This window comes from Sminthopsis crassicaudata, chromosome 3, assembly GCF_048593235.1.
Source record: "Sminthopsis crassicaudata isolate SCR6 chromosome 3, ASM4859323v1, whole genome shotgun sequence".
In the NCBI taxonomy this organism is placed as follows: domain Eukaryota; kingdom Metazoa; phylum Chordata; class Mammalia; order Dasyuromorphia; family Dasyuridae; genus Sminthopsis; species Sminthopsis crassicaudata.
This window is the reverse complement of record NC_133619.1, coordinates 554,470,073-554,493,431: the sequence shown is the minus strand read 5'-3', so window position 1 is coordinate 554,493,431 and position 23,359 is coordinate 554,470,073. Positions and strand designations below refer to the sequence as shown.

General features: G+C 35.8%; 1 protein-coding gene and 1 pseudogene across 26 annotated transcripts in view; one reads left to right on the top strand and one right to left on the bottom strand.

Moving 5' to 3' along the window:
- The window catches only part of DLG2 (discs large MAGUK scaffold protein 2), a 2,604,243-nt gene that overhangs the window by 1,621,338 nt on the left and 959,546 nt on the right, over positions 1-23,359 (top strand). The window lies entirely within an intron of this gene.
- LOC141559720 (large ribosomal subunit protein eL6-like) lies at positions 39-21,612 on the bottom strand (annotated as a pseudogene).

Sequence of the window (23,359 nt, the reverse complement as noted above, 5' to 3'; positions counted from 1 at the left end):
AGTTTGTGGTGACAACTCTATTGGAAAGAGAATGCAAATCACAGGAAGCTTGAAAGCTGAGGAATTTTCTTGATTTGGGGCAAGAACTGAGAGTTCACTGTTTTCCAATTAGTCTTATGCTACTCTGTAATCTCATATTTTTCTTTTCTGATATCAAAAATATCTTCTTCTTGGTGTCTAGGTTTTTGTAGTCTGTTCTTCTTGAAGTAAGATAATTTGTCATTTTTATACTTGAAAGTTAAACCTTGGTAGAGGTGGCAATGACAGATGTCTGAGGAATCCTTTACAGAGACACAAGTTGATGGTCAGAGATCCAATTATCAGTAACAAACCACTAGCCAGATGTTTCAGGAAAACCATTTCCTTGTCTTGTGAATCAATGAACATAATCAGAATTGTGCCCAGGGCGAGGCTGGCTCAAAGTCTCTTTACCTGCTGACTGAAGGGCTCTTTGCCACAACTTAACAGCTTTCTAGACAAATCCCCATTAGAGTGATACCTAGGTATTTTACAAATCTTTACCACTTGAGTTCCTCCATTTTTATCAAACAGGTTACAGTAGCTTTTCTTTAATTATCCTCTCAATCTGGGGTTTGGGAGCAGCATATTTCTGCTTGTAATATGTATCATTGGGATTACACTGCAGACCATCAATATCTATCGATCCTTTGTGACAGGACCAGCACCTTGTGGCAGATTTCACTTGCAATGCTTTTGAGACTTTTTCAGCACATTTTCAGCCACATCTTCCTTTTCATTATTTTTTTCTTTTTTGATCACTTTTCCCTTTTGGTCCTTTTGATGTTCTTTGTCTGACATCTTGAAAAAAGGTAAAGAATGCATAATGTAATTTTTTGCCATTTTAAAAAATAATATCTGATTTCTAGTTCATCAAACCTTATAACTCCTGATTTGCCATTTAACAATAAGAATTCAGGATAATTTTTTTTTGGCTGAGGCATTTGGGGTTAAGAGACTTGCCTAGGGTCACACAGCTAGGAAGTATTAAGTGTCTGACGTCAGATTTGAACTTAGGTCCTCCTGACTTCAGGGCTGGTGCTCTATCCACTGCACCACCTAACTGCTCCATTCAGGATAATTTATAGGATAATTCATACTCAAATTTGTCCAATCTGTAACTTCTAATTATAATTATGTCTTTTGGGAATATATAAATTTTATTACTATATCATTAAGAGGCAATCAATCAGGTGTTTGGTTTGCTTAATGGCTACTAATAATAACAATTCACATTTAGATAGTACTTTAAGTTTTTTTCAAATACTTTTATCACAATCGTTTTGTGAAGTGATAATGAAAATATCATGATCCACTTTTACATAGAAAGACACTAAGATTTGCTCGATATTTTACCTGTATTAAACTCCTGAAACAAGAATTGAATCCTCATCCCCTAACCCCACATTCAGTGTTATACCATGCCAACATATTACTTAAGAGAGGAGTTAAATAAGCCACAAATTCCTGATGTTACTGTGTGCTTTTAGGTATTTTTCTAAATTGTACCTATCTTTGACTGTGATACAAAATAGCTCATATGGTTTGAGAAAACAAACTGATTTAGTAAGGTTGAGTTGAGGTTTACAAATGGAATTTTGCAGACAATGAAGCTCATTCTTGGGGATTTTAAATGTCTTATCCATTGGCACATAATTAGCAAATGTCATTTAGAAACAGAACCATGATTCTGGTTTCCATGTTGTTGCCTCTCTGTTATCCCGAAATGCAAAAATCTCTTCCTCTAAATCTAGGGGATGAAATGGACATTAAACCTTCAGGGTTTCACACCTAGAGAAACAGGCTGTGTAAATGTATTGTCATGGTTGGTTATACTTCTTTGTTTTCCAACAGGAATATTGTATTGAGGTCAAGGTAAAGTGTAACCAACTATGGCTGATCAAACCAATATGAGCTCAGAAGGCTCTACCACAAGTCAGGCACAAATAATCCATATGAATATTTGGAGTGGAATAATACATATTCAAACAGATAAGAAACTACAATGGTAGAGTTTTGGGCTTTGTTATTGACTTAATTGCTTTTATGAGGACATGTGCATTCTCAACCATTTATAATCCATTAAATTATACACCACAGTAATAATTAGCTTTTAAGTAAGATGGCAGGTTAATTGTCAATGCTAATATTTAATTTTGAGAATTGTATCTTGCCCAATTTGTGTAATTGTGTTCCTAAAATTCCTCCTTGCCTTTCCTTCTATATCTCAACCAAATTTTCCACCTTTTGCCTCATTCTTTTATACTTTATATTTATCTGAACTTGCTGGTTACTTTTAATTAATTTCCATTCACCATCTGTTAAGTTCCTACTTTTATGAAAGCATTGTGCTCTAGATGGTACAATCAGCAGTCCTGATTTGGAGGATTTCTTGACTGCTCTGCTCTCTCTAATCTATCCTTCATTCAGCTGCTAAATTAATCTTCCTAAAGCACCAGTTTGATCATATCAGCCATTTTTAAAGCACCTTTAATAGCTCCCCATTGCTTTTTTACTATAATATGTGAACTCCTTTGCCTGACATTTATAATTCAACAATCTAGCTCAATCTGTTTATTCACATTTTCTTTGCACTTTTTCCTCTAATACATTGAATATAAAAATGAATAGGATTCAACTTTTCATTGAATCTTATTCTATATCACTATTTCCCACCTCTCAGAATTCCTATAGACAGTCCTTTAAGCCTAGAACACACTCTCTTGAATTTTCATCATTTGAAACTTTCCTTTCTTCAAATCCAAATTGACCAACTTATTTTTTGCAGCTTTTTTTTTCACACTTTCCCTTCTTTCTCTCACTGTCTTTTTCTGTACATATCATCTCTCTTTCTTTGACCTTTTCTCTTATTTCTTTCCTTCCTCCTCCCTGCCTTTATATCTTTATATCTCTCTTTCTCAGTGTGTGTGTGTGTGTGTGTGTGTGTGTGTGAATCTGACTTATGGCACTTATTTTTGTGCCTGTCATGTACCTATCCCTAGTATTGAGCATGACTTTATATGATAAACACTTTATAAATATGTGCAACATTAAATTGAGTTTGGCAACTGTGGCTGTGGAAAATGACTTTAAAAATCCTTATTAGTATCCTGAGTAATTATTCTTTGACCTGTTATTACATGTACCAATATGTTGGGAAAACTCTATGCAAGATTTCAACTAGGCAGCTCCTTGGAGCTAGTTTTCTTATTCTCTTCCATTTTTAATGAAATAGTAGGAGGGGAGAATTATAAATTGATAGATTTTTAGGTGTGAAAGCATCCCTTTAACAATTTTCACTCTGAGAAGGGTGGGAGGGACAGTATTCATTCATTCATTTTCATTTACTCATACAGTAAGCATTTATTAAGTACCTAATATGTGAAATACATTCAGATGTTTGAAACTTGTTCATGTGGAAGGGCTAGGCTTATTCTACGTGTATCTACAATATAGAACTAATGCAGGCAATTACATGGGGAGAGATTTCAATTGAATAAAAGAAGTACTTTCCTATAAAGAACTGCCTTATCAATGAAATAGGCTTTTTCATACATAAAGCATTTAGTTCCTTTTTACTAGAAGGAATTGAGACTGAATGGCCATTTTGTTGGCATTTTATAAAGTATATTCCTGCACCAAAAATGTCTCTGTCTCTGTCTCTCTCTGTTTTTGCCTCTCTCTCTGTGTTTGCCTCTCTGTCTCTGTCTGCCTTTCTGTTTCTTTCTCTTCTCTCTCTCTCTCTCTCTCTCTCTCTCTCTCTCTCTCTCTCTCTCTCTCTCTCTCTCTCTCTCTCTCTCTCTCTCTCTCTCTTATTTTTCTCTCTCATCAATAAACAAATAAGCATTAAATAAGAAATTAGTGTGTGTCAGTCACTGTGCTAAGTACTGAAAAGACACTCTCACCTTTAAGAGCTCATATTCTAATGGAGGAATCAGCATATATAAAAAGGTACATATATGATATATGCAAGCTGGAAAGCAATATTTAATGGGAAGATTGTTGCTATTGTGGACACCAGAAAAGATCACCTGCAAGTGGCCCTTGAGCTGTCTTAAAAGAGCAAGGATTCTAAAAGGGGGAGATGAAGTAGCATTTCAGGGTTTGGAGTAGCCAGTGATCATGTACAAATATAAGAGATGGCTATTTCTTATACTGTCTGGCCTTGCATAAGACCTTTATCTTCATCAGATGTCAGTTTTCTTGTATATAAAATGAGAGAATTTTGCAAAATGACTTTTTGAGATTGCTTCCAGATCTAAATTTATGACCCCAAAAAGTTGATGTAAGCCCAATTCTCTGAATGTATTCCTTTTACATTTCTACTTTTTGAAAACTTTCTACTTCCTTCAAAGGTCTTCAAAGAATTCTAGTTCTTCCACAAAACTGTAGGATTGATGAACTGATTAATATTTTGTGATTCTATTACTCCCTATTTGAGATGCTACTAGTATTCCTTACAGCACCAAGTCTTAGCTGAGGCCAGGCAGAGTAGCTGGATACTTATGTGATTTTAATTCTTAAAATATTCTGGGAATGCCACTCCAACCACAAAATATTTTTGCCATTAATGCATAAATTCCCACCATTGTAACTCTATCCATTAGTTATACTTTACTCCTTCTTTAAACTCTCCTTTAATACTATGAGCATTAGACTTTGAACTTGCAATATCTTTATGTCAATCACTTTATCTGCCAATTTCTTACTGACAGAAAAAAATGGACAAGAAATAAGGAATGACAGTGAAAAAGGCATGATAGAGGGAGGGGCTGACTCTGAAAACAATCTTCAATCACCTAAATTGCCCAAGATCACATCTCTAGTAAATGGTAGAGCCAGAGTCAGAATCTAGATATTTAGTTATCAATGAGTAGTTTGAAGGAAGGAATAAAGAGTTTGGGAGGGAAGAAAACCTCAAAAATTTAAACATAAATTTAAGGGAATGAAAAACTTAGAGTTGAGAAAGTGTGATACTTAGACAAATAAAGAAAGAAATTTATTAATACACCTGACAGGAGTAAAAGACTACAGATGAAAAGAATATTTTTAAAGGTTGCTTGTTTCTTTTTCTTCATGCCTCATGGAAAATTCAAGACATATATTCTGTGCAGGAAAAGCATTATGACTGGCAGTTTGAATCTTACACAGAGGATATCAGGATCATATGCATAGAGCACATGGAGAGGAGAAGGGCAGTAACAGTGACAGAAAGTATCCTGTAGATGAGAGGATGCTAGGGGAACATGATGGTGGAGAATAAATAGAAGATGTGGATTTATTGAGAAAGATGATTCTCCAAGGCCAATAGCCTTTGGACATACACTGAAGAAATATTACGTCAAATCAGAAACTACAGAATGTCTGTGCAAATTAGCACAGAGTAAGCTTTAAAATATCAATATACTTCAGCTCCCTCAATTAAGGAGAAAGAGAAAAAGGGAAATCTGAGGGAGATAGCTTAACAACTTGCCTGTACTAGCCATGTCTGTGTACTAATTTCTACCATCTCTATGGAAGAAAACTGAAACACTTAAATAAAGCCAGGCTGACATTGATTGCTAAAACAAGCAAGATTGTGTACATTGACAAAATTTGTAGAGGGGAATAATTTTTTACATTTATAAGTATAGATGGAGAGAAAAGGGATAAGGCTAGATATGTGATTTTATTAGAGAAAGACTACTTTCAAAATGGGCTGCTACAAACATTTTTGCACATGTCAATCATTTCCCCTCTTTTATGATCCCAGTAGAGACACTGCAGGATCAAAGAGTATGCACCAAGATAACATTTGTAAAGCATCTTGCAAACATTGTAGTGTTATATAAATTCAAGTCATTTTCCAATTAATAAAGATTGAAGAATGTGAATATGAAGTTTTCAAAAGAAAACTAAGGGGGAAGGGAGGGAGAGTATTTGGGACTCAAAATACTCAAAATTAAAAAAAAAAACATGTAATTGAGGAATAAAATAAATGGGTTTTTTGGAAACACACACACACACACACACACACACACACACACAGAGTTTTCTCTTTAAAAAAGTCAGTCTTGTGGCCCCTTTCAACAGAGAAGTGAGTCAAGTCAGTTCCAATGGTCTGTGGGGACTGAGTGTGAGTCCCAACATAGTATTTTCACTTTTTTGTTGTTGTTTTCTTGCATTTTGTTTTCTTTCTTATTTTTTTCCCTTTTTGATCTGATTTTGCTTGCATAGCATGATATAGTATATCTATACAGAAGTATATATGTATAGAAGAATTGTACATGTTTAACATATATTTAAGTACTTACTGTCTAGCAGAGGGGTGGGGAGAAGGGAGGGAGAAGAAAATAATTTGGAACGCAAGGTTTTGCAAGGGCGAATGTTGAAAACTATTGATATATATGTTTTGAAAATTAAAATTTTTTTAAAAGAAAAAAAAATCAGCCAATGGGCTTAACATTTTCAGAAGTGCCTCCTGGGAAAATGTCCAAATTAATACAGATCAGAAGAGATAATGATTTGTCCTTTTTAAAGTCTATTGATTGTTCATATTCTAACAATGGGATGTATGGAAGAAGCTGAAATTTTTGCATGGAGACAAGATGTGGAGGACACCTGATCTATCTTAAACCTATTTTTTTATGATTCTTCAGGACTTCCAGATTTAAGATGAGATAAAACACAAACTTTCATGTCAAAAGACACGGTTTCAAATCCCAATTCCACAATAGTTCTGTTTATCTATTCTTGAAAAAAAAAGTCTTTTCCATTCCCATACCAATTTCTCATAGCTAGATTATTCCTACATATCTTACCTAATTTTCCTCCTTCTCTTCCCTACTCATCAAGCTCATACATTATTAGAATATTCTTATCAAAACATACATTTTATCATCTCATTTCCTTGTTTCCAAATCCATAATGGATCACCACAGTTTCAAAGAAGGTTTTTTGTTTGTTTGTTTGTTTGTTTGTTTTAAACTGGGTATAAGAAGTTTGGGAAAGGGTATGTGCACACATATAAATATGTGTATGTATGTGTGTATGTGAGAGAGACAGGGAGACAGAAACAGAAAGCGAGAGTAGAGAGAGTAAAAAAGAGAGAGAGAGAGAATAGAGAGAGGAAAAGAGAGAGAGAGAGAATAGAGAGAGGAAAAGAGAGAGAGAGAGAGAGAGAGAGAGAGAGAGAGAGAGAGAGAGAGAGAGAGAGAGACAGAGAGACAGAGAGACAGAGAGACAGAGAGAGACAGAGACACTATGGCAGTCTGGTAAAGTCCATGTTTTTAAGAACATAAAATGATCACAGAGGCAACCAGTTATATTGAAATTGACTGATTAAATTATTTTTAAAAAGCAAGTTATGGGTCTCACATGAAGAACATTGGCAGGGTGAAAGTGAAATTTCTCATAAATGTCTTGAATACTTTCTCTTATCTAGTCTTTCTTTCTCATACTCACCTACACTTCAGTTCAGTTGGAACTGTCTCTACACTGGCAAATGAACATGATTTTGAATATGAGCTCATGAGCCTTTGACCTTCTTTCTACCCACCAAGGCTTCTCTATTCCCTTTTATCCTATGCCTTTTTTTCAACATTCCTCTTAATTTTTGATGCATGAGCTTATAAGTGTTAAGAGCAAAGACTCTTTGATTCAGAGTTATGGGACCTCTTTTTAAATCCCAACTCTGCTATTTTCCTACCTATACCACACCCGTCACCTCTCTTCTCTGTGCCTCAGTTTTCTCATCTCTTTATTGAGGGACTATTTCAATGTTTCCTCTCTGGTTTTCCAGCATTAGACTTTCTTGCAATTTGGGCCAATATCTTGGTTTTTTGGAATCTTCTATGCCTGGCACCTTTCATTTCCAAATCTTAGGCAAGATTTTAGTTATTGATTCCTTTACTGTGATATTATTATTAGAAATGAGACTTCAATCATACATGTTACCCTGAACATCCATGTAAAAACACTAGGAATAAATTGTATGGCATAATCAAGTGGCACAGTGGATAGAATGCTGGACCTGGACTCAGATAAACTTATTTTTGTGAGTTCAAATTCAACTTCTGACAGCAATTAGCTGTGTGATCCTATGTAAGTTACTTAACCTTTTTAATATCCTCATCTGTAAAATTAACTGGAGAAAGAAATGGCAAACCACTACAATATATTTGTCAAGAAAACCCCAAATGGGATTATGAAGTGTCAGACATGATTGAAAAATAACTAAATGATATAATAAAAATAAATTGTATCCCCAAGCTCTCCTAAAGTGCAAAACTAGGCATATCCAACCCAAACTAGAAATAGTCATGAAATTCTGGTTCATTCTGCATGCTGTGTGAGAAGATTATGTCTCAAAGGGTCATTGATTTCCTTTTCTTGCTATAGCCCAAAAATCATGCCTTTCACATCCTACTTTCCCATTGCCGCTGGCAGACTCATGGATGAATTCTTTTCCTCTCTAGAAACTTGGTAATTTACTTGACCCTCCACAGACAATATTCCAGGAGCATTCTTACCTCTCCTTTGTTTCTTTTCTCTTACTCTTAGATCTCTCAGTTTAAGTCAGAAGCTTTCCATTTTGTTAGACATATTTTTTTACATATTATTTTCTCCTTTAGAGAACTCCTTAAACTCCTTGAAAGAAGAAATCATGTTTTTGCTTTTATTTGTATGTCTAATGTGCAGCACAATGCCTGGCACATAAGAGTTTATTAATAAATGCTTATTAACTGACCGAATTTCAATGTACTTGATAAAGATCTATTGGTTTGAGCATCATTGTCCAAGTCTGCCTCTTCTATACAAACTTCTAAGTCTCTCAAAGCAAGTGCAAAAGAGTCCAACAAGAAAATTGGATTAAATGATTGCTAAAAATTTGTTCCTCTCTAAATTCTACCATTTGCCTGAAAGGCAGGTTTCAACTCAATAGAATAATCTGTATAGCAATTAGGACTTTTCAACAATGCAGCAGATTACTTCCTTAGGCATTAAGTTCCTTTTCCCTGAAGGTCTTTGGGTAATACTGGGATAACCATTTGTCAGAAGGGATTCATATATTAGGGAGAAGGTTTTAATAGATACCTTCTGAGATCCTTTATAGCGCTCAGATCTGACACTTTTATGGCTCTGAGTTCATTGTTTTAGATATTAAAATATGTAAGGACTATTTTTCAACCATGGATGCTTTTTGCTATTCACAATCTTTTTGTATAACTCCTGGGAAAATGTACACTGTAGAACACGAGAAGCCAAATTGACCTAAGCCTGTAACATAAGACATTGACTGTATTTTACAGTCACTGAAGCTTCTAACTAGTCTTCAGGGAGAGTCACAAATAAATTGTGCTGGAGCAGATAGCCTAGTAATAATAAGGGCAGCAGCAATTAAAGTATCCATCAGAGAGAGAGCCTGAAAGAAGTGCAGAAAACATTACTTCCAGATCTTATAACAAAATGTCAAGAGACTTGACATGTGACTAACCACACTCTGTGTATGTAGTTGCCTCATCAGATTGTTACAACATCATTAACAACAATAAACTATAAAAATATAAATTGTTATCATTTGTATTTTTGTATATTTTATCTATGTGTGTGTATAATAAACATGTATATACACATGCATATACAGTATGACATGACTGGCCCCCAAAATAATTAATTTAATCCTAGAATACATTCAGAAAAGTAAAATCCAGAGTGAGATAGATGATCTCCCAATGTATCATTCACCTGTCAGAATACACCAGGAATATTGTGCCATATTCTCAGTTCCCCTTTTTAGAAGCAATGCTGACAAATAGGAATTTGCCCAAAAGAAGAAATCAAGGATTGTGATAGGGCTAAATCATAGCATAGAAGAGAGAATTGGTGAAAATGGAGTAAGAAAGGACGTGATCATTTTCTTCAAAAACTTATAGACTTGTAATAGATTTCTCCTTATACCTGTAAACATACTTAGACCCACTGAATATAAGTAATAGAAAGGAGAATTCAGGTTCAACATAATGAAGAACTTTCAACCGGTTAAAGGTATACAAAAGTACAAAAAGTTGTCTCACAAGATAGTGAGTTTCTTGTCACTGAATGAACCATTCCATGAATAAAATACTGTAAAAGGTATTCCCGAATCAAGTAAAGACTGAACTAGATAACCTAGTTGGTAGTGAAAAGTGAATTGAATTTGGAATTATAATGCTATAGTGTTACCTCTTGAAAAAAACTTTAAGTATGATCTTTAAATATGATCCCCCATCCTTTTAGAGAAGAGTAAAGAAAAAGGAAAATGGTTTGTTCGAAGTCACATGGGTGGCAGTAGGTATGAAATTCCATTCCAACTTCTCTGACTCTCTATCTGGCACTCACAGAAATTCTACTACTTACTAGATATGTGACCTTGAACAAATCCCTTAATTCATTGAGCCTTAGTTTCATTATCTGTGAAATGAGATTACTACTGTCACTTTCATACCTTGTTGGAGGGAAAGTACTTTATGGATAGGAACCATTAAATAAATTATTATTTCTGGACAGTTAGGTAGCCCAGAGGAATCAGGAAGACTCAATCTAAATGAGTTGAAATATAGCCTTAGAAACTCACTAACTATATGACCCTGAGTGAGTCACTTAACTCTGCCTCAATTTCCTCACCTGTAAAATGAGCTAGAGACAGAAATGACAAATTGTTTCTATCTTTGCCATGAAAACTTCAAATGAGGTCTCCCAGAATCAGACACAACTGAAAAAAAAAATGAACATATACCTAGTCTCTCTCTGTGTAAAAGCCTTGAACACACTGTAATACATGACTTTCTACTATATAAATATGTGTAGGTGTCTTTATTTCATCATGAAATTCTGCTCACTGTCCCCAAGTTCCTCAATGTCTTCTCTTATGACTTGCTATCCAAATCTTTGGCTAGAAAAATTTCTCACATCTCTCCTCCTACTACCCCTTCTCCCCCACACACTTATGGTATGTGCAGTATTGACAGACCAGCATGCAGACGGCTAGAACATAGATGGCCTTGCTTTTCACAAGTGTGGGAATGAAAAAGCCTTCCCAATGACAACATCTGTCTCATGCCCAGTTATCCCCTGAAAGAAATGCTCTGATTAACTTTTTCAGTCCTAAGATAGCAGTTTGTGTAGCAGATCTAATTAAGAAGTTTATGTAACAGATCTGCAGTCCCTTTTTTTTTTTTTTTTTTTTTTCCCCTCCCCTTTCCACTGGGTTGTTTGAGCTCAGTTAGAGTGGTATCAGCCTTCACCATGGACCGGCCAAATGCTTCCCATGCTGTGGACTATCAGTATTTGTGGGATACTATTGCTTCCTTAAAAAAATGTGAGCAAGCTATGCAGCATGCATTTATACCGGTAAGAAAAATATGACTTTTTTTTTTAACCCCGCTATTTTTTTTCTTTTCCTTTGCTTTGAAATCTAGTTTTTCTTTTGTGTTTTCAAATCTAGGGAAGTGGTCATTGTTTCATAATATAACATTTTTGGGGGGTGGTATTTGTTTGGGGAAAGGATTCTAGTTTTGATTCAGACAGGATTTCATTCTAGAATTTTTCAGTGCATTTGTCAGGGATGAAGACTTAATAGTGAGACCAGGAAAAGCCAGAGCCAAGTGATTTAGATAATATACCTTTTGCGTTCAGTGGCCTCTTGGAAGGAAAGGTGTTTCTGATATTGATCTAAATCAAGTATCTGTGATTAATATAGCACCTGCCAGACCTATGGAATCCACTTTCATAAACAACCTCTCAGTGTGAACCCAAAAGTTGAATAAACTCAGTTATATCCTCTCCAAATCATGCTTGACAAAAAGTTGGGAACCTAGAGGAATATTCACAAGTTGTCAGTAAGAGTTCTGTTCTTTACCAATCTAAGATGAAGCACGAAAGTTGCTGCTCCATTCAGTCTGTCTCTGACTTTCTGCAATATCTCCCCAGTTTGTTTCTCTTTTGGGGTACAAAATAGTGGCCATATCCTGAAGCCTATAATCTTGTATAGAGAAACATGGTCTTATGTTTGTGTACAGTTCATTTGAAGGAGCATATCATTATTTCTTTTATCAGGCTATTTTTTCCCTGTGGTTATTTTCTTTCCTCCAGAGTAGTTAGGGTGATTGCATTTTGATAAGGAAGATAAGATAATTGGAGAAGGGCTTATTAATTGCTTTAATCAGCTAACTCTGTAGCTCATATAAAAGACACTATAATTGAGATAGTTTAATAGGAAGGGGAAATTTTCTTTTTAAAAAATCCCTGTGAAAAGCTATTTTATCACTAAAACAGCCATTATTTTAGACACCAAAACCCAGGAGAATCACTTTTGTCAGAAGTTGAAAGAAATATGCTTTGAAGCTTTCATTGTTCTGATGCTTGCTGTCGGAAGCCATGGCACTTTCCTCTGGGATTTGGGAACCACCTCAATGTATCAAAGACCACTGTGTAGGTTGAAGTTCCTCTAATTGATTCCCTAGTTTTCTAGCTGGATCTCTGTAAATCAACTTTGACAGCTGCAAGCTGAAAAGCTGTATGATGTTTGCACTGTCACTTAAAAAAAAAAAAAAAACTTAACTGTGAGACAGACGCTCTCACAATCATATTCAGTAGTAATTGTGCCATTAGGAACTGGAGAGTGTGCTTACTCCCCATCTTTTCCTGTCACATGTACTCTTCACTTATTTCTTCACTTATTGCTGTTAGCTTCATATCAGATCCTTTGCTATCAAACATTTAGAAGTAGAAGTGGGGAGAGATGTGAAGCCCCCCTCCCCACATTTGTGAAATCCTTTGCATGACCCCGATAGAATTCTTTGCATCCCCAACTTGAGAGAGGTGACTGGCATTATCTTAGTTAAAATGGTACTCTTAGAGAGGAGCGCCTTGGCACCTTCGCCCCAACAGAAGGTATCCTGAGATGCTTCCTCTTCCCACTCCTATAACTGTACACTGTGTCAGTCTCCTACATCTTTTTATTCCACATCTTCTAATTACAATATTATGTCAGTACAGAGGAAGCAGCAGAGCTTATATAGAATAGGCTGGGAATCTGAAAACCAGATTTTCATTCTGCCTTTAACAATCTATTTGCCTTGGGAAAGGCAGGTACGATCAGAGGTCAGGTAGTTGACAAAGACCTTAGAGTTCATTATGTGCTTCTGAATTTGTTTTATAAATGATAAAAAAAAATGATAAATTTACCTTTTAGAGTTACAGTTTCCTTACAGTCCCAACAGAGTTGGACTATGTCAATGGTTCTTAACTCAAGATCAAACTCTGCGTGATTATTTGGTAGATTTTAAGAGGTCAGTGAATTTGGATGAGGGGGAAAATAATTACAACTGATATATAAGTGAAATATAGCATTTTCTGTAGTTATTTAAATATGTTTATAGGAAAGGAATCCGTATATAACTAAAATTTAGCATTCCTTTCGATGATTTGAAAACATGATTCTGAGAAGGGGTCCATAGACTTCAGACTGCCAACTGGGTACCCGTAATATACAAAAAGGGGTTAGGGAACTCTTGGACTAGACAACAACTATGAATTTGTCAAGATCTATCTATATTCAATATGATTTGCTATCCTCGTGTATAGATTGTATATTGTATAACTTATTTTATTTTTAATCACCCAGCTTTTAGTTAATTTTTAACTGACCTCTAATTCATCTTTTAGGTTTCATATTTTTGATTGCTCATTCTCTGTACTGTTTGTTCTCTCAAAAGCCCTATTTTTGAGGTTTCCTTGCCATGTATTTGAGGTACATTCTGACCTACTTGTGTCTTTGACTTCTCATAGTACATTAATGACTCTCATAGAACATATTCTGCCATGTCATGTTGGGCTATATCAAGGGAAAAGAGAGGACAGATAGGAACAAAGTTAAAGTTCTCTTCCAATTCATTTTTCCCTTTTACAAAAGTGACAAATTATCTTGGTGAAATATATCCATGCAATTTTCCTGCTAAATTATGATTACCAAACCAAAGAAGCAGCTTGACATTAGATGACCTTCTTAGGGCTCCTAGGCATGCACAAGAGTGCATGTATTGTTCTGTTCTACCAATGCACATACAGTATGCAAATACTCATAGATGCTTTTACAGAGACTCTGTTTTCCTGCAGACTGATCATCCTGGGGTCATGTTGAATCTCACATCATGAGCCTCCCACCTCAGCCAGACATATATCTTAGTGATAGGAAGCCATAAGCTATTGCCATCCTCTGCCACCTGGATAGTTGCTTTGCAAAAATATTCTCAGTGATGAATAAATAGGGAAAAAGTTAAGTGAGCCAGTGTGACCTTTAAAAAGGGCATTGACACAGAATCAATTCCAATCTTCCTTAAAACTGAACCATAGGAGTCAACAATCTCTAATGTTTTTGTAAGCTGTTGACCTTGCCAGAGAGGAATGGCTTATCTTGTATTTCACTGAGTTTCCCTTCCCTAGAGGTCTTCAAGAGACAGCTGAAAGTTGCAGAAGTAATTTCTATTCAGGAATGGTTTTATAGAGATGATTCTTTGAACCCTGATCATTCTTTACTTCTAACAATCTAAGAAGTTCTATGTGTCAAAGATAGCTAATAAAGAAATCAACAAGCATTTATTAATCAACTAATTTTGTTCCCAGAAGGAACAGCAAGGTGTGGAAGCGAATAGAGGGCTGGGCCTGGAGTCAGGAAGACTTATCTTCATGAGTTCAAATCTGATCTCAGACAATTTAACAACTGTGAAATTCTGGGCAAATCACTTAACCCTGTTTGCCTTAGTTTTCTCATTGGTAAAATGATCTGGAAAAGGAAATGACAAAATACTCCAGTATTTTTGCCAAGAAAACCTCAAAATGAATCACTAAGAGTTGAAGACAATTGAAAAAACTGACTGAACAATAATCTTCAAATTGTGCCGATCACATACAGATGAAGCATTGTTTAGAAACTTAAAAATCATTTTTGCCAATCCTCTAATTTTATAGATGAAAAACTAAAAGTCCACACTTATGAGTAGAAAGTGCTGAAGATCATATTGGTAGAAAGTGGATATTGAAGCTGGGCCCTTGACTTCATTTGCAACTATGAAGTAAGAAGGGTGATCAAGGAGAAGTCCTAGAAAATGAGTTGAAGGAGTACCCACTACAGTGGGTAAGTTGTAAATGTTTTGACAATGGATAAGAGTAGAATCTTTATGCAGGAGCCTTTGGTGAACAAAAGGCCAAGGTGGTGACCATGAGGATGATCTTTCCTTGCCTTCCTTGTCCTCTGTGGATTCATGCAGACTACATCTCAAGCCTTTTTATCTCTCTCTGTTGACATTCCTATCTTTCTTCAAGCAGTTCAGTGCCACCACTATGAAGCCTTCCCTGATTTTTCCACTCTCCGTACTCCCATCTCACTTATCTTATGGATCAGACCTCTATGGTTTCTTTGTTTTTATTGGGTTTGTTTATTTGTTTGTTTTTTCTGAGGCATTTGGGATTAAGTGACTTGCCTAGGTCACACAGGTAGACAGTGTTAAATGTCTGATACCAGATTTGAATTCAGGTTCTCCTGACTTCAGGACTGGTGCTCTATCCATTGGGCCACCTAGCTGCCCCCGTTTTTTACAGTCTATCTTGTGTCATATGCATTTGTCTAAATCCTATTTGAGGGAAGAGATTATGCCAATTTTTATTTTCTATCCTCATATGTAGCATAATGTCTTACATGTAGAATTTAATAAATTCTTTTTAAAATGAATCTATTTCAAAGAATATTTAAGTGGCTGTTGTGTACATAGCACTGTGATGAGGGAAAAACAAAATATTCACAAGAGGAATCTTTTATAGCTGGTAGCTTGATCCTCAGTTTGGATGATCTGAATAGTTTCAGTGAGCAGTGCAGAAATGGTAAAGCATAATAAAGGACAAATACAAAAAAAAAAAAAAAAAGAAACAGAGAAAATCATAGAAAATTAAACATAGATGGGAAAGTACCCTAGAAGTCATTTAGGGCAACCTTACAGATGAGGAACTAAGGCACAGAGGTTGTGACTTCTACGAAGTCACATAAATAATTCACATAGGTAGCAGTGCCATTTAATACAATGATCTGATTTAATAAATGAGGAAACTGAGTCCAAAGAAATTTAAGTGATTTTCTCAAGACCAAACGGATAGCCATCAGAGGATGAGTTTAAAATCGTCTTCCTCCAGAGTCTTTTTCCAGGATGTCATTTCCCCAGTGAATCTGGGTCTTTCAAATGCTACCATGGATACTGAAAAAGAGAAGGGTCTTTTATGATCATTGAATTCCTGCTTGAGTGTGGCTGTCCCCGGAAAGTATAGTCAGGACTTCTCAAGAGCTTAACAGCCAAGTCTATATCGAGGGAATAGTTAAGAATTTTGCCATGGGGCAGTTGGTTTAGAAGATGTTGAATTGCACCCAATGCCCTCAGTCCTTCAGCAGCTTTAGAGACAGAGCTTAGTACCTGGTTTGTCAAGAATATGAAAAAACAAAACAAAACAAAACAAAAAAACCAGAAAGCTGCCAGGTAAACTCATGCAAGCCCAACTCCCACTGGAGTGATTTGCCAATGTTTCAGTCTAGTTCTTCAACTGAGTGCTTTTGTGTCGTTTGCCTCAGTGCAGATTGTGCTATTTGCAGAAAATTTTGTAGGAAAATCATATTGAGAATTCTTCCAAAAGCCAGAACTCACACATGAGCTGACTGGAAGGAATAAGATGAGCAGTGTTGCACAGTAGAAAGAGCAGTGATTGAGGGGTCCAGGAGATCAGAACTAGAACTAGAACCAGGTTCTATCACTTTCTAACTGGATGGAAAATAAGCAGCTAGATGAATTTGTGTGTTAGGATTTGATTTTGGGGTCAGGAAGATTTAGGTGCAAATCAGGCTCAGATACTTACTAACTATGTGACCCTCGACAAATCAGTACGCATCAGTTTTGTCTTATGTAAAATGGGGATCATAATGGCAATGGTGTCAAATTCAAATAGAAATAGGGCCACTATGTATTAGGATCCCTGCCAGTCATATATTAATATAGTAAAACATGTATTAACATTAGCTTTTATAGTATTTTTATTTATTTTGTTAAACATTTTCTATTTTTTCATCTATTTTCTTCCCCATTCAAGAATATTGTAAGATATGTACAACTTACTATCTCAGAAAAGAGGGAGGAGAAAGAAAGAAAAAGAGAATTTGAAATTAAAAATAAAGTTAAAATTTGTTTTATGTATAATTGGAAAAGCAAGCTATTATCAATTTTTAAAAATTGCAAAAGGAGAAAAAAGCATATTGCTGTCCTGTGCCATACCCTCACCTGATACCTCTAATAATAACACTGACCTACTAGCATCATTGTGAGGATAAAATGGGACAATATTTCCAAGACTCTTTGAAAAACTCAAAGCTAATAATTAGTAATAGTAAAAATTATAATGATGATGATGATGATAACACATGAAGAATTTAGAATATTCCAGGGTCCTTATAATTATTATTTAATTTTATCTTCACAACAACCCCAGGAAGTAGGTGTTATTATCCCCATTTTATAGATGAGTATAAAACTAGTTTTATCTACTGTATTACCTACATAAATGCTTATCATATTATTTAAATTACTATTATCATTATTATTATTACCTCAACTCTCAAAGGCTCAGTTTCCTTATTTGCAAGAGGAGAATAATAATATTAGCATCTACTTTAGCAGGTTATTGAGAGAAAGTCCTTTTAAAAGCTTTAAATGCTATATAACTGGGAGTTTTTATTTATGAATCCTACTACCTCAGTCCCATCTCTGAGGGCCTATATGTGTATTTATGTGTTGTTTTTTTCTAATCAATAAATGTGGATGATGAAGGGTAGATGGACTGGAAGCTCTCAGTTCTCAAGAGTAGAAAAATACTTCAAGAAAAACTGTATGATAGTCCAAAAAGTGTTTGATTATGCATGGTAAGGGAGAGGAAAAGTGTTAGGGGGAGGTAATTGAAATTCATAGATAATACTTCAAACTCAGTTTAGCCAGTAGTTTTTCTTTCACGTCAAATTCAAACCATTTATCAGAGAGGTGGAAAAAAAGCCCCAAATCACAAAAATTACTCCTTTAAGTGTCTCCTTAACTCTCTTGCTCTTCTCTCTGGAAACTTGTGTAATATAATAACAAGACCATTAATCCTTGAGACAGAGTATCTAAGTTTAGCTTTACCTGCTTGTTAGCTGCATCACTTTGGATAAGTCCCAACTCTATAAATTCCCTCTTTTGTAAAATGCGGATGAGGATGATGATTATCCAAACTTCCTAATAGATTATTACAAGGATCACATGAGATACACCCAATACAGGTCTGAGAACCATCGATATACTTTGTGCTCCAGGATGATTAAACACTATAAATTAATTTATAGTGAAATGTCAATTTACATTGCTTTTCAAACATTTTAGTGTGTCTCTAGAAAAATAAGGAAAGGAAGAAGAAAACAATTATTTATGAAGCATCTATTATGTTCCAATAATAGCTAAGGGGCTACTACTTGGTGCAGTGGATGGAATATTGAGCCAGGAATCAGGAGGGCCCTCAAACACTTACTAGCCGTGGGCAAGTCACTTAACCCTATTTATCTGTTTCCTCATCTATAAAATAAATTGGAGAAGGAAATGGCAAACTCTTTTAGTATCTTTGCCAAGAAAATCCTAAATGGAGTTATGGAGAGTCAGATAGGACTAAAAAAATGACTCCATAACAAATTGTGTTAAGGATTTTAAGGTAGGTGCTATTATTATTCCCATTTAACAGTTGGAAAAATTGAGGCAGACAGAAGTTAAATGATTTGCCCAGGGCCTTCTCAAAGAGCTTTCTGGGAATCTTTGAAACTATGTGAAGGAAAAATACACTTTCATTTCTATATAACTGGTTTTCTTTGTAATATGTATTTTTATATGCATTTTAAAATATATTCCAAGAAGAGGTCCATCAGCCACAGTAGACAGTCAATAGGGTCTATAGTATAAAAATTAAAACTTCTGAAGAAATATCTAAACTGAAATTTTAGGACTTTTATATTTGTGAGCCTTTCCATACCATTTAAGCCTGAAGTAGCTTTTCAAAGGCACAGATAAATCAATATCTGGAGGAAGCTGTGATTTTTAGGAGTCACTCAGTAGAACCTGCCAGAGAAAGATTATATCACAGGGGCTAAAGTTTGCATACCATCGACCAATAAGCAGCTTCCCTGGCCAAAAGGTTATATACTATAGCAACAGCTATAGTATATTCTGCATTTGGGGGAGGAACATATGACCAGGTAGAACTGGAGAAAACATTCTTTGGCAGTAAGGCATTGAAACAGAGAACAACAACAATGATCATTAAGGGACAACTGTGAGTCAGAAAGAAATGTGGTCAGTGGAGATCCAAGATAAAAATATTCATGCTTCTTTCCCTCAAGAAGTTTATATTCTCCCAGAGACATAGCTCTTGCAGTGATGAAAACTTATATCTCTTTTACATATAAAGTCAATGAGTTTGGTAAAAATGATTACCATGTACATGCACAAAAGTCATTGAGGGTCACATATTTCTTTATAACCTTAACACAATCCATCTCTGGAAAAAGCACCTGGATCAGCCAATGCATAATAGATCATTTTAAGGAGCAGACAATTCCACTGCTTCCCTTTGGGCATTTTGTGCATATTTGCTTGTGTTTTGAGGTTGAATTGCACATGATGGTTTTCATCACCTCTGTTTGCTGTTGCAGCCTGAATTGGTCAGATCCAATGCCTCCCCCAACCAATCTGTTTATTTCATGCTCCACAGGGAGAATTTTGCCCTCCACTCTTGGTGCATTCAATTTTTTTTGTTAGAGTACTTTACCAAGACTTCTTTTTGCTACTCTTTGCTCATAGCCACATGCTAGGAAGGATTGATTCTGATAGAAATCCAATTTCCAATAACTTTTATTCCACACAGTCCATTATTTTAAGTAAAATATGTATGTAGGATAAAGATGCTTGTATTCAATACATTTGTAAATGCTCTTTTTGAGCGCTCTGGTTTTCTCTAGTGCTATGTGATTCCCTGGATGTATTATTTTCCTTTATTTTACAGAGGAAAATGCCACTCAGGGGAGAAAGGCAGCCATTCCCTCTGCCATCTGACTTCTCCCTTGAACTTGGAGAAGAAAAAAATTTAGGGGGATATGTGGTGTGTATTCAAATATTTCAAACACTATTATAAGGGAGGATATAAATTTACTTTTATAGAACAGAAGTAGACATGGTAGATAGAAGTTTAATGAAGCATTTTTTGGTATAGCTGGGTGGTACATGAATTCTTACCCCACAAATTCTGGGAAATAGTAAAAAAGCAGAACAATATTTGCCAGTAAGGAGATTATATTCTTTGTGTTGATGAGCCAGAAACTAGACCTAGGTAGATAGAATGTGTGCTTCTGTATATCAAATATCCCTGACTACATCTTTGTGTTTGCTGCTTCCAGAAATACATACCAGTCTGACATACTGGTTGATTGGGATGGCAAGAGGATGAACTGAATACACATCCCATATTTAATGTTTGCTAGCCTCAGTTTTGGTAAATAAAAGACACTTTGGTACATAAGAGACACTGGTATCTTAGTTAAGAGCCAGGAAACCTTTGGTATAAGTCTTGCTACTGATCCAGCTTGTCTGTATAGCATTGATTAAAGTATATAAATTTTCATTTCCGTGAGTAATAGACAAATTCTCCCACTTTGGGAGAATTTTATATGAGCAAGTGAGGTAGCCCAGTGGATAGAGCACCAAGTTGGGAATCAGGATGACCCATCTTCCTGAATTCAGTTCTGGCTTTTGAATGTCATTAGTTGTGTGTTCCTAGAAACTGTTTGCCTCAGTTTCCTCATGTGTAAAATTATCTGGAGAAGGAAAAGGCAAATCACTCCAGTATTTTTCCAAGAAAATCATAAATGGGTTATTAAGAATCAGACATGACTTGAAAAACAATTGGACACCAAAATTACATGTCCAGATCAAAATTAAAAGAACTCAAACAAAAAGCCAAAAGGATATACTTCAAAGGGTTACTTGAAACTTAGGATGTTGTTTCAATGAAGTTGTCTACAAAGTATTTTGCAAATTTTCCTGTTATTTATAAATGTCAGTTAATGGTACTATAGTAGTATTAGTAGTATTCCCACCTTTCCCCCTACCTTATGCCTCATTATTAGATGGTTTTAAAAGCTGCTGAAAAAAAAAAAACAAAACTGTAACGTGCTCTCCTGGCAGTTACAATTATTAGTCTGTCCTAGGCCCAACAGAGTACCTTTGACCACTGACCTTTGCAGTGTCAACTCTACCTGGCTCGCCTCCTCTGAGGCCTGCAAAGGTCTCTGGTCAGGATTTCTTGAATCTATAGTTTAATAACTGGTAGTGCACTCAAGAACAGCCACGTGTAATCTTAAAAGCCTTTATTATACCTACTCATATAATGCCCTGACTTGTTGGTTCCCTAGTGAACACCTGGTCAGAAGACCCATGTGTTCACTAACAAACTCCTTACCTCTCGTCTATCCATCGGCTTGGCTTGGCTTGGCTACCCCAGGTTAGGGAGCCAGGTTAAAGAGAGTGACTTGCTGTCTGCAATGGGCTTATAAAGGACCTGTGAGGTCACACACACAGCCAACCAGTGAGAGAGCCGTCACCCATTACGAAGCTATCTCAATATTGACAGGATCCCACCCACAGGGCAGTCCTATATCCACAGAGATTATTTCTGGGCCACTCAAATCTCCCATTGCGCTGTGGTGCCGCCCATTTAAAGGGCCCTTACAAAAAACCTTTCTTGGTTCCAGAGACTTTGTCTATGAGTTTTTCACAGCTGAATTAAACCAATTCTTAAATAATGGCTTGGAAGTCTGGCAGTGAAATAGGGGCTGATATCATTTGCAGCTGGGACCTGTCAGAGTTTGAATCCCAATGGCAAAGTCTTCAGGAACTCAGGGTCACTTTCTTCACCCTGACAGGCCATCAAAGTATTGCCTGAACTGATTCAGTTGGTCTTTTTATTATCATATTACGTTTAATTGAAATTGCAAAGGGAATGGGGACAAGCCATATGAAATTAAATGTTCTCTAATTTGGCTCAGGCCCCCAGGATGATGGCCTCTTTACCTCCTCCAGAAAGTCATTAGACTTTAATGACCATGAGTAATCAGAATCTCAATTCTTGATTCTGGTTGTCATAAAGCATCCCTGGATGCACTCACTCTAAAGGCCAGTGTCATAGTTGGAAAATGGCATATGTCTAGCTTAAAGTCACTAGAAATGAGGCCATGCCATAAATCACCAACACCTTCATGTTTTATGCTTTTTAGGCATCATGTTGAGGGATACTCTTCAAGTAAATGTCAGTCTAAAAGCTAGTTCATTTTCAGAAAAGTTTCTTGCTGTAGTTGAACTGTTGCCCCATCCCTTCTACCACAGAAAGTCTGATAATATTTAAAGACCTCAGCTCATATCCTACCCATGGTGCAGTCTTCCATAGCTTCCCCAGCCTTTTTCTAAATGCCTACTGCACTTGGAGGTTAGACTACCCAATGTAACACTCAATTATGTTGTCTCCTTTTTCCCCCTGTGATTATAATGCTAGTGCTTCAACACTTAAATGAATGACATCTGTGTAGTTACCATCAGTACTGCTAAATTTAAATCAAGAAGCATTATTAAATACCTACTAGGTGCCATACTCTGGGTATACTATTTTAGAGGCAATTTTAATAATATTTTATTTTTTCCAAATACATGCAAAGATAGGTTTCAACATTCACCTTTGTACAATCTTGTTTTACAAATTTTTCACTCTGGATAAACTATTACAGAAATGAAACATTCCTTGACCTTGGGAAAACTTATATTTTACTGGGGAAAAATATTCATACAGATACATATGTGCAAAATATATGCAAGTAAAGTATTTTGAAAAGAAAGGAAACATCAGGGAAGGGTAGGGTTTATCAGGAAAGGCCTCATATAAAAATTGGAACTTAAACTGAACTTCAAAAGGACTAGGAAATCCCATCCCCCAAATAGATGAGTTGTGGTACCCAAAATAGTTCATCACTTGGTGATCAAACTTCAGATAAGGAACTTCCTTAAAATATATAATGTTATGTGAAAAAGTGAGATACAATAAAGAGAGATCAGACTTTGGAGTCAGGGAGATATAGTTCAAGTATTTCATCTAACATTAGCACATCAATTAACCTCTTGGTTTCCTCAGGAAAAGTGTAATGCTGAATTAAAAATAATTTTGTGGAAGATTT